Here is a 15,923-nt window from a genome sequence, read left to right as displayed (position 1 = left end):
CCGCTCTGCCATAAACAAGACATGTATCCCCTATCCTGTAAAAAATAAAAATAAAAGACGTTCATACTTACCGACAACTCTCCAGTCCGGTCTCCCGCCCGTTGCCTTGGTGACGCGTCCCTCTCGACATCCGGGCCGACGTCCTGGATGACGTTTCAGGCCATGTGACCGCTGCAGCCAATCACAGGTCAATCACAGGCTGCAGCGGTCACATGGACTGCCGCGTCATCCAGGGATGTCGGGCTGGATGTGAAGAGAGGGACGCGTCACCAAGACAACGGCCGGTAAGTATGAATTTCTTTAACTTTTATTACAGAAAAGGCTGTCCCTTCTCTCTATCCTGCACTGATAGAGAGAAGGGGCTGCCGATTAGTGCAGTGCTATTTTGCTGCCAAAAACGTGCTCGTAAATACGGGTGGAATACGTGTGACACCGGACCCATATTTACGAGCACGGGTTCGTAAATACTGGTGCAAAACGGGTGGAATACGTGTGACACCGGACCCGTATTTACGCCAGTATTTACGGGTGTGAAAAAATACGGTCGTGTGCATGAGGCGTAAAAGGAAGTTGTTATCATTGTATGCCAGGTTACATTTACAGTGGAGCTGCATATTGGTCATGGTCACTGTTGTTACAATCCTGTAAATGTACAATGAAGTAGAGATTACAATTTTGGTCTTTCTGTTGTAGGCAGTGTTCCTGTTTCAAACTCGGACCGAGTTCTTCCTCAGATAAGAACGTTATACACTACAGTGTCTTTTTATCTGAGGAAGAGCTCACCCGGAGCTTGAAATGCGTTACCTTGTAACACTGTTTATCATTGTAAATAAATACTTTACGCAAAACAAGAAAAATCTCAGATCCTCCTTGAGAAGCAGTTGCGCAGAAAGTCCAACATTTTAATGATATGTTTATTATATCATTCTATGAAGATCGGTCCAAATGCATATAGTATTTAAGAACATTTTGGTGACAGATCAGGGGTGGACATACATATGTGCGACCTGTGCAGCTGCACAGGGCCCACTAGTTAGGGTGGCCAACATTTCTAATCAAAAACAGCTAACAGTTACTCCTACAATCTATTAGATTGCATGTAAGTGTTAAGGGCCTTTCAAATAGGGCGATAACTGCATGGATGATCATTCTTACGAATGATGATTCACAATCATTGCACAGTATAAACAACTTTAGCGTACCAACGACGAACGATAGGCATCTTTTATGCTGGCGTAAAAATGATTGTTGATTGGCAGTAAATCCATACACCAAACTCGTCACACCATGTCTTTATGGACCTTGCTTTGTGCACTTGGGCACAGTCATGCTGTAAGGGAAAAGGCCTTTCCCCAAACTGTTCCCACAAAGCTGGGAGCATACAATTGTCCAATATGTCTGGGTATGCTGAAGCATTAAAATTTCCCTTTACTGGAATTAAGGGGCCTGGGCCAATCCCTGAAAAACAACCCCATAACATTATCCCTCCTCCACCAAACTTTACAGTTGGCACAATACAGTCAGGAAGGCAGTGTTCTTCTAGCATTTGCCACACCCAGATTCGTCTATAAGACTGCCAGATGGAGAAGGGTGATTGATCACTCCACAGAACACATTTCCACTGCTACTGAGTCCAGTGGCGGCGTGCTTTACACCACTCCATCCGACCATCGGCATTGTGATTGGTGATATAAGGCTTGCATGAAGCTGCTTGGTCATGGAAACCCATACCATTAAGCTCCCGGCGCAAAGTTTTTGTGCGAATGTTAATGCCAGAGGAGGTTTGGAAATCTGCAGTTATTCAGTCAGCAGTCGTTGGCGACTTTTATGCACTATGTGCCTCAGCACTTGGCGACCACCCTCTGTAACTTTACATGGTCTGCCACTTGGTGGCTGAGTTACTGTGGTTTCTAAACGCTTCCACTTTGCAATAATACCACTCACAGTTGATCTTGAAATATTTAGGAGAGAAGAAATTTCATGAACTGATTCTTTCACAAATGTTTGTAAAGGCAGACTGCATGTCTAGGTGCTTCATTTTATACACTTGTGGCAATGGGACTAAATGAACACATGAAGTCAAAGATTAAGACGTGTGTCGCCAAACTTTTCACCATATACTGTATTTTATATATATATATATATATATATATATCTATATATATATATCTCTATATATATATATATATATATATATATATCTATATATATATATATATATATACAGATTATAGTGGTTGGTGAATCCCGTCAGCGCTTGATACCATATTGGTCACCTTCTCTATACAATCCTAAAATTGGTCATCGTTGCTTTTTGGTTGCCATATTTTCTTTTTTGTGCACACACTGGTCATGTGAGCCACGTCTTGATCCCATCTTTATCTTGGAGTGGGTTATATACACATTCCTAAGATGTTATTGGTGATCTTAGGGATGATCGAGTTCCTGGATACAGGGGCTATACTCTCTTCTGTGGGTCTATCTAGAACTAAGTGAATAGTGCCTATTCTTGTCTTATTTATCTGTAGACAGGATTGTCTCAACTTATGGGCAGCTTTCCAATTAGCAAGATGGCGTACTACACAACGCACAAATGATACGGCAGCCAGGTGATGATTTATCCTGGTTCTCTGCTTCAGTCCTCTTCCAAGATGACGCGGTGTTGCCTCTTCTGTATATATATGATGCACCTAAACAGGTGATCACTATCCTCTCTGTCATGTGACTGGACGTCATTTGTACTTGTAGACGTTTCTAAGAGCATGTACATTGTTTTTTTTTCACAATGCCAAGATTACGGATATGTCAATACATACATACTGTCATGTAGGGTGCGTGGACCCACTGGGCCGTACCACCTTAACGGTATGGCAGCTGGCCAACAGGACACAGGTCAAAGTCTATAGTTCAAATAGGTGTACCTGTGGCAACTTCAGACAGCAGCAAGACAGGCTCGGATGAGATTTTGGCAGCAGGCAGACACCAGGTGTGGTGTAACAGGACAGGCGTAGTACTTAGCGCAGCACGACTCCAACTCAATACAGCACTTGGTTATGGATAGCACAGGATACAGGATACAGGGAGCAGGAACGGGAACACTGGGAACTAGGAAACACTAAGGGACCATTTGCAGAGACAAACATAGGTAACGACAACAGCGCTCAGGCAATGCAGGAAGAGGCAGGGCCCTTCTTATAGTCCAGGGTGCTCATGGGCTAATTTGGTACTTTAATTCAGGTGGGCGCGCTGGCCCTTTAAGAGCGGGCACCCTACGGGACCTGTCCCAGTGAAGTGGAAGTGAGCGCTGGCGTCTCCTGAGGAGGAGATGCAGGACAGCGCTCACTGATCCATGGTTGCGGCCGTCAGGAGGTGAGTGAACCTGAGGGCCCGCGGCCATGAGCATTACACATACAATCTTCTTCATGTAAGACATGTGTGCCAAATTTGACAACTCGTGGGTGAGTGCCAGCAGCAATCTATGAAATATTGATCGACACTTAAGCACTTTATTGTATTTTAGGAATTTTTTTATTTTATGTATTATATTACACTATTTGGAATTTTTACTATGTATTTTTTTTTACCAATAATGAAGTTTGCAATTATGTTTATTATATTATGCTTTGCACTATATTGTATTAATCATGATTCATTATCCTAAATTGCACAATTGTATTTTTGCACACTATATATATGCTGTGACCACACACATTCATTGCTCAATAATGCCTTCAATGGGAAGGAGAAACGTAGATTGTACACTGGCTGAATAAATGTTTTGAATTCTTCTACTGATTTGGAGTGCTGCCTCTTTCCATGGACTGTATACACAAACACACACACACACACACACACACACACACACACACACACACACACACACACACACACATACGTAGATTAAAGGGGTTTTCCAGCCAATAAAAATTGATGGCCTATTCTCAGGATAGGCCGCCAGTAGCGGAAGGGTCAACGTCCAACTCTCGGGACCACCACCGATCTGCTGTTTTGAAGGGGCTACAGAGTTTGTTTGAGTGCTGCTTCCCCTATATTTCCCTTACTTGCTTAAACTGTGAATCGCCGACACAGCAGTAGTGGCGGTTCACATTATTACAGCGTTCTCTTATTCTCTTCAACGGGAGAAGGCTGTAAGGCCCCATGCACACGACCGTAAAATCGCCCGTAATTACAGACCGTAATTACAGGCCTATTCGTTTCTATGGCTGACGGACACCTTCCCGTATATTTACGGGCAAATGTTCGTGCCGTAGAAACCTGCCGTAAAAAATAGGACATGTCCTATTTTTTTATTTTTCGGACCGTGCTCCCATACTTTATAATGGGAGCAAGGCCCGTAAAAACGTCCGGCTGTCCTCGGCCGGCCATACCTGTTATTACGGGTCGTAATTACAGTCACGGTCGTGTGCATGAAGCCAAATACTGTATACTGTGAACCGCCGCTGTGTCCGTGATTCACAGTGTCAGCAAGTAAGGGAAACGAAGGAAGAACAGCGCTCGTATGAGTTTTGCGGCCCCTTCAAAACAGCTGATCGGCGGGGGTCCTGAGAGTCGGACCCCAACACATCAGCTATTGATGGCCTGTCCTGAAGATAAGCCATCAATTTTTATTGGCTAGAAAGCCCCTTTAAGTATAGAATTAACATAAATGCTCCAAATAAAATAAAAAAAATGGTTCAGGCTTTAGAGATTCTGTAAGGTATTATTGTATAACTTATTATACATGGGCGCCATTTAAAAACAATAATGCAAGCACATACAATCATTTTGTAAATATAGCTTGGCATGTCTGTCCGGTTCGCCACAAGCTTCATATGCCAATTCACAGGTCCAACTTTACTAATCCGTAAAATGAGATAAATGTGGTGCACAAACTTTTATAAATTCAGTGCAGATGATTCAGACAGACTGTAACCTAGCAACACTGACGACATGCACAGAAGACACTTTAATATATATATCCTTAAAGTCACAAGGGAAAGACAAAAGTAAAAATTCGGAATAAAATTAGAATGATAAATAAGTGGAAATTATTTATAGTTCTATTCCTCATGTGTAATCTAAATAAAGTAAAACATTTATCAATATATGGTAAAAATAAAACATTCTGTCCACGAGGAATTACAGAAATATGCAATATATAGTTAACAGGTAAAAGATACAGGCATTCGGAAAGTCTTCAGACCTCTTACATTTTTTCACATTTTGTTATGTTGAGGCCTTGTGCTAAAATAAAAAAAAACACGTTTTTCCCCATTATTTTGTACCCATTGTCCCATAATGATAAAGAGAAAACATCATTTTATTCATGTTTGCAAATTTATTAAAAATAAAAAACTCTAATTGCGCATGGACATAAGTATTCAGACCCTTTTCTATGACACTTTAAATTTCGCTGTGGGGCCTCCCATTTCCCTGGATCATCTTTGAAATGTTTCTACACCTTGATTGGAGTCCACCTGTGGTAAATTCATTTGATTGGACAGGATTTGGAAAGACACACCCCTGTCTATATAAGGTCTCACAGCTGACAATACATATCAGAGCCAAAACCACACCATAAGTTGTAAAGAACTGTCTGTAGAGCTCAGAGACAGGATTGTGTGGAGGCACAGATCTGGAGACGGGTACAAAAAAAATTCTGCTGCAGTGCAATTTCCCAAGAGCACAGTGGCCTCCATAATTCTTAAATGGAAGAAGTTTGGACCAACCAGGGCTCTTCCTAGAGCTGGATGCCCCACCAAACTAAGCAATCGCAGGTACGGTTTGAATATTTATGTCAATGCAATATTTTAGATTTTCCTTCTAAATAAATTAGCAAAGATTCCAAATATTCTGTTTTCACTGTCATTATGGGATATTGAGTGCAGAATAATGGGAAAAACTTGAGCTATTTTTTTTTATTTTAGCACAAAGTCTCAACATAACAAAATGTGAAAAAGTGAAAGGGTCTGAAGACTTTCCGAATGCATTGTATTTCCTGTTTTAACACATGCAATCTAGAATAAGAAGGGCTTCGGCATTGTTTACACTACCATTCAGGGATTCTATCAGCCTTTCCAGTATATTTGATGGCAGTAATAGTGTGGTCTGCAGCGGAATTCCTGCTGGCAAAAATACTGAAACCCTGTTTGCTGGTTTTGCTCTGAGAACGGATCCTGCATTGTACATAAATAAACGTAAGCTATTATGCCATTGTAGACGGCGTTAAAGAGGTTTTCTGGGACTTAAACATTGATGTTCTATTCTTAGAAGAGGTCGTCAATGTTTGATTGGTGGTGGTCCGACCCCAGAGACCCACGCTGATCAGCTGAATGTCCAATTCTGCATCGCCTTATGAAAGGTATATTTTGGAAAGCACAGTGCATGCAACCCTAAATTCATAGGTTAAAAATTTTGAGTGAAAAATAATAAACTGTGAGGAAGCAAAGATATCCGATCCTATGAAAAATTAAAATATCAAATAGAAGTAAGAACTTTCCACTTTTTTCTCACATAACACATACATGGCTTAAAGGGGTTGACCAGGCATGGACCGGTTTTTCATACGGATGAAATATCCACAGGATAGGTCATTAGTATATGACATTAGTATATGACCCCACACCGATCAGCTGTTCCGACTGCCTGAGAGCACCGGATGTTATGTAGTGTTCAGTACCGGAAACATATGGCTCTGAACACTGCATAGCGGCAGTACTGCAGCTTGGTCGCTATACTGTGACCGGAGCCATTTGCTTCAGAAGCGGACAACCTTGGCCTGTAAGCAGCTGGAGCAGCAGATTGGTGCAGGGTCCTGGTGTCGGACCCCCACCAATCATATACCGATGACCTATCCTGCGGATAGGTAATCAGTATGAAAAAAAAACGTCCGTGCCCATTAAATATACACAATTTACTGAATAATCCTGATAATGATAACATCTATCATGGATAGATGGATATTGATGAAACATACAAAATTATCTCCTGCTCTTTTATATGTTTCATCTAAACAGCTACACAGTGGCCCTAGAGCCAATGGGACGCTCCATCAATGGCACTCTATGATGATCATCTCACACTTGACATACAGATGTAGCCATCTTTATCTTGACTCTGATCACTTGCTGCAGCGTGATATTACACCACAAACATTGAAAAGTCATTGAAAAAGTCAAGATAAAGGATCTTGCCACTGTGTCAAGATAAAGATGGCTACATCTGTATCAGTTGTTTCTGCACAGGGGCCGTGCTCTTTCAATATACACAATACTGAATAATCCTAATGATAACATCTATCATACCGAACAGGGCCGATTCTAGCTTTTCTGCTACCTGAAGCGAAAATTGAACCCCCCCTCCCTCAGATTTTGATTGACATCCCCCTGGCTGTTCTACATCACTATCAGCCTCCTCCAACTCTTGTAGATACGCCATTGCCATGTACTCCCCTGGCATGCGCAGTGCAGCGATGAAGCCGAGCAGAGTACACCTCTCTGCACGGTGCGGGCCCAAGTAGTGGCACATCCGAGAAAGTTTAAAGAGACTGGTAGTGATGTGTAACAGCCAGGGGGATGTTAGTGTGTGTATATTTCCCTGTATTTGTGGAGGGCAGCACTAGAGTGTCCCGCACAGGGCACCATCCAACCTAAGGCCTGCCTTGATTAGCACCTGCCTTATCGTCACTGCTCATAAATGCTGCTCCACATGTCGACTATGGCGTGCACCTTGCTGCACAGCGACATATGTAAGGAGCGGTCCACAGCTGTCCTTGAGAAATAATGGCGGCTAGGTATCCACCATCAAGGCTGAGCAATTGCCATCAGTTGCTTAAATGCAGTGGAATCCACTAAGTAGTACAGCACCGACTACACCACCAGCAACTTGGCCAGGTGTGAATTAAGTTGATGCACAACCGGATGACTGGGAGCACATTGCTGTGGGAGGAGAAGCAGGACGGTCTTGCTTACTTTGCTTGCCAGTGCCTCCACTGCCAATTCTATTTTGTCAAATGAGCTGGTGATGCCTTTTCATGAGACTATGGAGAGACGTATTTGCTAAATTTGTGCCATAATGGCTTATTTTCTGCGTACAGATCTTGCACACTGTGATGGATTTGTCGTTTGGCAATTTTTATGTACATTGCCAAACGGCAGATGACTGCACAGAGACGCCACCACCAGCAACCACACGATGGTGGCAACCACCCAGTGGCACCGGCACCAACAAGTCTGCCAGTACCACCACCATCACCACCCGAGCTTGCCCTAGGTCTGCTCCTGGCAGGATTACATGTCGTGACTGTACGTCAGCTTGGGTTGTTATTATCGCCACCACCACCCTTCTCCTCTGATGTCATCTTGTCATCCTGACTCGGCTGCCAGGTTCCGTCCAACACAAAATTATCATCCTCAATGTCATCATCATCCCCGCCACTTTCTTAAGAATCATGGCCATGGGCTTCTTGCTCCCCCTTATGATTCTCGCCTCTAGATGTGCCCCAAATGACTATATTGCCATGGCGAAATGTGCCCCTACTACCACCACCATCAACAGTCAATATGTCCTCCACCTACAATTGCGCCTGACCCTCCTCCACATCACTTTAAAAAAGTGGACTGCTCTCTATTGTATCTTCCTTAGAAGCCGGAGTGCTGTATCTTTGGAGGTGGCTCGCTAGAGGGTCTGGATTAGTGAAGTCAGATTTCAGAGTGTAAAGGCCGCTCTGGAAATTAAGTGTTAGGACAGCGGTGGAGGTGGAGGAGAAGGAAAGCGCTGAACACTGACTCAAACTGCCAGTTTTCTCGATGTCACCTCTAACTAGCTTTATCCGATTTTCTGTCCACCATCTTGTTTATAGAAATCCCAGCAGGAAGTTGCTCTGGTAACTTCATGACCCAAAATACCCCATACTTTCCAACTCTCCCATAGTATGCCTGCGAGATCTCCCATACTCTGAAAGATCAGCTAATTTTCCCGGGCACCACGTTTCCTTAAAAGCATACACACTAGTAATAGTTACTGCAGTCCTTTTCACTCCCAGGCGCTGCCGCAGAATCTCCATGATGTCCCTTTTCAAAAGTTGCCAAGTATTCCATACCCAGACAACACATTGGGAAGTGTGGTGAGATCAACATTGTAACAGATGCCTTTATAGCAGCATTCATGTCACATGCAATGTGCAAACTCCAGCTTATTGCAGGGAAGGACAGAGAAGATTGACTGGCAATAGCAGATTGGAGGAGATTCGATACAAATTGAAAGTGTCCCGATTGCCCTGAAAACTTGTGTTTCACTCTCTGATGTCCTATAGCCCCTTACCCTTTTTAAGCTCTTAACGCCAATGCAGAATTAGTCATGTAAAAGTGGCAGCAACCTATATGGGTAGAGGTACAGATAACTGCAGTGGTTTTTGGGAAGGCTGACTGCAAGGCAAATTTGACGAATCCGAAACTTTTCGGACCGAATTTAAATAGTGTAGAATCGATTCGTTCGTCCATTGCAGCTGAATTGCTTTCATACAATTGTTAGGGAAATTATATTGATATTATAAGGAGCACTTATTTAAAAAAAATTGAAATCCCAGAAAATACCTACAGTATAATGTTAAATCTCGCTATACTATGCACAGCCATTACCTGGGTCAGGCTGTCACTAAAGAGACAGATAACTGAAATAATAAATTCCCTGTCTATAAAAGAAGAATAGTGCTCAAACTGATGATTGTGTCGCCAAATGTGGATGTACTTGCCTTCAACTTCAAATGTTTGCTATGGAAATAAATGACGTTAAAATGATGTCACAGGTCTTTCTAAGTCAAAACAGCAGGTGAGATGCAGAACAACTATAATTGCTGAAAATACTGATCTAATAAAAGACACTGATCTTGATTTCCCTGCTACCCAGAGCCCCTAAGTAAAAACCTGCACAAATATCAATATAAATGTGCAGTATGCTAGAATAACTGTAGCTTGTCAACAAAGTTGTATTGAAATATGAATGAAATAAGTGAGGTAATAATTAAAACTATGATGCTGTCATAAAAGCTTTGTAAAATATGAATTAATCAACATAATGAATGCATCACAGGTGTTAGATTTACTTCTGGCTAGATTTGCTTGTAGTAAAGGCTCTCTTTACACAAAAACGACTTAAAGTTATTAAAAAAAACTTTGTATTGTTTTGTGACATCAAAACCTAAATTCCCTTAGTAGTTCTTTACTCTTATGAGAGAGATAGAAACAAATATGCAGCAGCATTCTACGGGTGCCAAGATATATGAAAATAGTGAACCCCTTACTGACATTTGACGTAACTGTACGTTATAGTCGGTCGGGAGGGAGTATGGAGCAGGCTCAGCCGTGAGATGTCAGCTGTATGTTACACCCAACACCTTGCCCTATCGGCCAGGATTCGAGGTAACTCCGTTACCAGCCGTTTAACCACTTATCCGAGGCCTATTGACTCTGGCATCTAAACCGTTACAAAGAGGAAGACCACCTTTGTCACTTAATCGCCTCCCCACAACGCGATCGTGGGTTGTCGATGGTTGCTATGGCAGCCTGGGAAGCTAGTAAAAATCACAATACATTGCTATACATAAGTATTACAATGTATGGTGCAAGCAATCTAATGATTGCATGTTTAAGCCCCCTAGGGGGACAAAAAATTTAAGAAACAGTTAAATAAAAAGACTTTAGTAATGTACTGAAAAAAAGACATTTAAAGTAAAAAAAAAAAAACCTTTAACAATTTTCCCTCTAAAGTAATGTAAAAATTTAAAAAATAAACATAATTGGTATCACCACGTCCATAAAAGTGAAATGTCCACCCATCCCAGTTCCGACAAATAATTAATAAAAGCATAGTTGGGCCCTCCACAAATGGAGATTGGATAATGGATCTTCTATCCTTACCTTTATCACCTATTTTAGTAAAATCCTCAAACACAAATAGTGCCACATTTTCTTGAATAAGTAGTATAACAGGCACTATAGTATTGATTTATCCAATCTCTCTACTCAAATGTGATTCTTGAAAACATACCACATCTGGGAAATATGGCTCGCACATTTATGAATACTGCTAGTCTTTTCAAACGTTTGCCCAAACCTCTAATATTCTAGGAAATTATTTGCACCATTTATAAAATTTAGTACCATTAATTTAAATAATAATAATTACAAAAAAGCACAAAACCCTCTCTCCTTTTTTTTTTTTTTATCTATTAGGGTATGTTCACACACTTAACAAAATACAGCTGATAATACGGAGCTGTTTTCAAGGGAAAGCAGCTCCTGATTTTCAGCCGTTTTCTAGTCAAACTAGCGTTTTTTTGCTGCGTTTTTTTACAGACATTTTTGGAGCTGTTGTTCTATTGAGGCAATGAAAAACGGCTCCAAAAATGGCATGCACTTCTTTTTACATGGCTTCTTTTTCCGCGCCATTTTTTTGAAATGAGTCGTAAAAAAACACCCCGTCGGAACAGAACGCCGTATTTCCCATTAAAATCAACTGGCAGATGTTTGTAGGCGTTCTGCTCCTGATTTTTCAGCCATTTTTCAGGACATTTATGGCCCGAAAAACAGCTGATAATAGCCCGTGTTCACATACCCTTATAGAGCACTCTCAGTCACGAAGGAAACCGCATTGCATACTGCATTTCTAGCTCTCTAAGACTTTTCTGCATAAATGAGGCACCTTTTTTGTATCCCCGATGCGTAGTTGAGGAAGATATTACTTTTTTAATCCTGAGAAGGATAGATCGGCAATATTTCTTGCCAGTCTTAACACAATATCTATAGAGGTTAAAAATTTGACTAGAATATGTGGCGGAATCCTTTTTGAAGGGGAACTCGATGAGCTTTCTCTTTGTGGAAAAATTCTGAAAACGGCACCTTTTGAATATTTCGATTATCCACTTCTGGGGGAACAGGGACACATTTTTATCTTTAGATCCTTCAGGAAAGCCAACCATCCTAACATTATACCTCCTGGGTCTGTCCACTAGATGACTAGATTTATTGCATTCACTAGATGTTAACCCCTTCGCGACATCCACCGTATATATACGCCGCATGGGTGGGGGAGTATGGAGCGGGCTCACGGGCTGATCCCGCTCCATAGGAAGAGTGTGTCGGCTGTGGGTTACAGCCGACACTTCCGGGTAACGAGCAGGATCTCGCTCGTTTAACCCGTTAAATTCCGCGGTCAATAGCGACCGCGGCATTTAAATGACTAAAAACAGTAGGGCAACCCCCTGTAACTTTCCAACGCCCCCCCCTGCATAAGATCGGGGGTGCCGTTGGTTGGAATGGCCACCTTTGTACTGTCAGAATCACGATATACTGCAATACATTCGTATGGAAATGGGGGAAACTGTATTTTGTAGTTGATACTGGGGCAGCAAAATCAGTAGTGCACGAATCTGAAGTGTTTCCTTATGAAATAACTGATGATTTTGTGACTTGTGTAGGAATGGATGGACAGCCCGTGGACTCCCCCTTGTCCACTCCCATTCCAATCCCAGTCCAGGACATTCCTCTGCCCAAGGGACCACCCCAATTACGTACCTTTTTGGGTTTGGTCTCCTACTGTCATCCCACAATGCTGCAAATGAATAATGATACTGACAAGCGAATTACAAATGTTGAAATTGCTAAACTAATACTAGAGTTTGAGATGCCAGTTCAGCGATTTAGTAAATAACAAATTCTTATCAGATGTAGGTCTGTCTTAGTCGTGAGATTTGTGTAAAAACAAGGACAAAGGTTATGCTGTAGACATCGCATTTCTTTGTTTTGTGATCCTATATAAACAGGTAACCTAAGTTCCAATAAAAGTGATCTCAGATCTCAGTTTCAGGGCACACCCGTGTCTGTCTGATTTCTCTGTGCGCACATTGTATCACCTGATTAGAACTTCGAAATACATAGATGAGGGTCGATTTCGGCCCGGTTAACCATTTTACTGACACCTTGATGGGGGAGCAGTACATACTTTTTATCTACAAAAGTGATGTAGGCACAGATACATGACATCAGAAAATAAACAGTTAATATAAACAAGGGTTGCAGATTGAATATTAACTCATAAAAGTTTTTACTAGCAGAACTTAGACTTCGTTCACATCTACGTTCATGGGTACCGTCGGAACCTTAGATTTCTGTTTGCATCACTATTTATTTCAATGGTGATGGATCCGGTGCAAATGGTTTCTGTTTGTCACAGTTGTGTAGGGGTTCCATTGTTTTGACAGAATCAATATAAAAAGGGCAATGGAGTGAGTGGATGAGACAGTGGCTTTTCTTTGAAGAGTTTATCTCATCAAGGTCCTTCCTTATGATTTTCCTCTGGGGGACCCTGCCAGTACATGTATTACACGGTCAGCCATTCAATTGGACGACCAGCATGTGATACTGCATTCCCCCACTGCAGTGAATATATATTTGTTATACTTCTTCCCTGTGATTACAGGCAGAGGGGCCCACGGCAATCAGCTGATCGCCAGGCCATGATATAAGCACTGCAGCAGTGATGGGCAGCCTACCATATTATGGGGATTCAGATACAGCCCATGACAATATCTGAGGAGTCTTGATGCCCCCATTATGGTGCTAAATTTTGGTCTCGAGGATAAAAGGGTCTGGTGTTTGTTTCCCTCCTCACCAATTCCATGACACTTGGGCCAATTCCCTTCCGCTTACTTATTCACAATGTATTTTCTCTGGGGTGGGAAATCCTGCAACTTTTCTCGACATCAAGTAGCAAAGAGGATGGAACAACCAGGGCTGAGCCGTCAATTCAACAACAAGGACCCCATAGCATGTGCATGATTTGCCTTCATGGTATGTATGCTACTACTACTCTATCCGCTAGCTCGCTGTTAGACCCCCTGACAAAGAAACTATTACTTATCCCCCTCAACTCTTGATTCTACCCATTATTGATTGTTAACTCATATGAGACAGGATCTCTCTAGTAATGTGACTGATATACAATAATATTTATACCTGTCCTGTCACGCTATGCATTGTAAGGCCCTTGCTCTTATATATGTGTTGATAAAGGTTTTATAATGCACCGCGATAAGATTGCGGTACATTAATTTAAAAATTACATTTCCAATCTGTGTATATATGCTACAGCCTATGTTTATGTCGATATCCAGACTGTTAGCATGTAATAGACTTAGTTTACTAGATCAAGGACATGGAGAAAAACTGATTTTCCAAGAAATATTTTGTAAAGGATTTAAAGCCAGGAGGGAATAAACATGTAGGAAATATCTTTATTGAAGATGATAAACGTATGCAGCGGTCTCCTGGTGAAGAATGCAGAAGCAGAAAAACTGCTTGAGTTTTCTATTGTCAAAGAGGATCAAAAATGTCACTGTTTTCCTATCTGAAAATGAAGTACAAACAAGGAGCCGGCAACGCTGTATGTTCTTTCCTTTAATTATAAATATGCCAATTAACTCACTTAATTAATTTGTACTATCATTGCAGGAGGAATTGGTCCAGATTTCTTAGATATGCGACCTGACCTTAGCAGGTTGTGTTTAATGATAAAGTGGCCCCAGAGTGCTTTCAGTAGAGCGGCTGTAGCCTGTGCTGTGGCGAGACATGTCATGGTAGTGAGGGAAATATTAAGGGCAGCTCTGCCCTAGGGGAACTATAGGCAGAAAAATAGCATCAACTGCATAAACAGAACTCTCTAAGAGGTATCAAAAAGGAAGCACAGCTTGGCTTCACATGTCAACACAGACATCTACGTCCCCCCCCCCCCTCATCACCCCCTCCCAGTGTATAGAGGGGAAAAACCTGAATAAAATTGACTCTTATCCTATTCAAATCCAGGTGTAAGAAACCCCCCTGATGTGCAATCAGTTTGGTTGAACACCCTCTTCTCTGTCTTTCCAGTCTATTATTAGAATGAAAAGCTTCGCTGCGAGCATTAAGCGTGCGGCTGCCATGCTCTACCTGCCTGCTACATTCCACGGCTTCTCTCTTACAATACAACAATGTCTCGTTGACCAGCAGATTTCATTTTTCAAAATGTGTTTCCTTCATGAAAATGGTTTACCTGCTTCCCAATTTAAATTAAAAATGCACTTTATCATTAAGTCTTTAGAATTAGAATTTGTCAGGGATCGGACTTTAACACTGCAGCTGTATTCCATTGCAATTATGAGGCTACCCGGTAATTAGATTTAAGACTACGATGACCTTTAATTGTTTATAGAATACATTCAGTGGCATGTGGTTAGTATTGTAGGTGGCATTGGCGACTAAAGAAAGCAAAAAAAAAAATTATTTTATAAATGAATGTGATTTTGGAATATCCAGGGGTTGAATATCTCAAGAAGAAGATTGGTTGGTTGAAATACCTTGCAAAAGGACCTGGTTGGTCAATTGTTGGAAGATCCCACTGATTTCAACACCTGATATATGCTGTAGGGGCAAATAAGAAATAAAGGGGTTGTCTCATCTCAACAACCCCATTTTGAAATTAAGCCGGCCAGCCGATCAACTGATCGCCGCAGGTCCTGCTTCAGAATCTCCTGGCAATCAGCTGTTATCACCAGGGCAAGTTGTGCCAGCCATACATTTTTATGGTGGAGTAAGGTGAGATGGCTGTCTACTAAAAACTATCTAAAGTATATGGTCCTCTTAAAAAGCAATTATCGTAAGCTGGCAGCCCTTAAAAATGCTTGTTTCTCCAAATTAACAGCACTTTTGTTCTGGAAAACTAAAATAGCCAAACTGAATGGTGCAGAGGCGTTAAGAAGAAGCAAGTATCAATGGGCGCTGCCATTGAATTTAATGCTAAGTCATCATTGACTCCACTGGCTTTGCCCGTTCATCCTTGCTTTTCCTTAAACCCTTCCAGATCCTGCAACCGACCAAGGCAAATCCTATGTC

At 41.7% G+C, this 15,923-nt stretch overlaps 1 protein-coding gene across 1 annotated transcript in view; it reads left to right on the top strand.

Annotated features, from left to right (window-relative positions):
• Window positions 1-263: 263 nt before the first annotated feature.
• Window positions 264-15,923, top strand: part of CDH22 (cadherin 22) — a 349,787-nt gene continuing 334,127 nt past the window's right edge. The window contains exon 1 of the mRNA XM_075846720.1: window positions 264-284. The gene's annotated coding sequence lies outside the window, so the exon portion shown is untranslated. The remainder of the gene's footprint in view (window positions 285-15,923) is intronic.

Source organism: Rhinoderma darwinii, chromosome 13 (genome assembly GCF_050947455.1).
Source record: "Rhinoderma darwinii isolate aRhiDar2 chromosome 13, aRhiDar2.hap1, whole genome shotgun sequence".
In the NCBI taxonomy this organism is placed as follows: domain Eukaryota; kingdom Metazoa; phylum Chordata; class Amphibia; order Anura; family Rhinodermatidae; genus Rhinoderma; species Rhinoderma darwinii.
The sequence above is the reverse complement of the archived record's forward strand: the minus strand, read 5'-3'. Positions and strand labels throughout refer to the sequence as shown.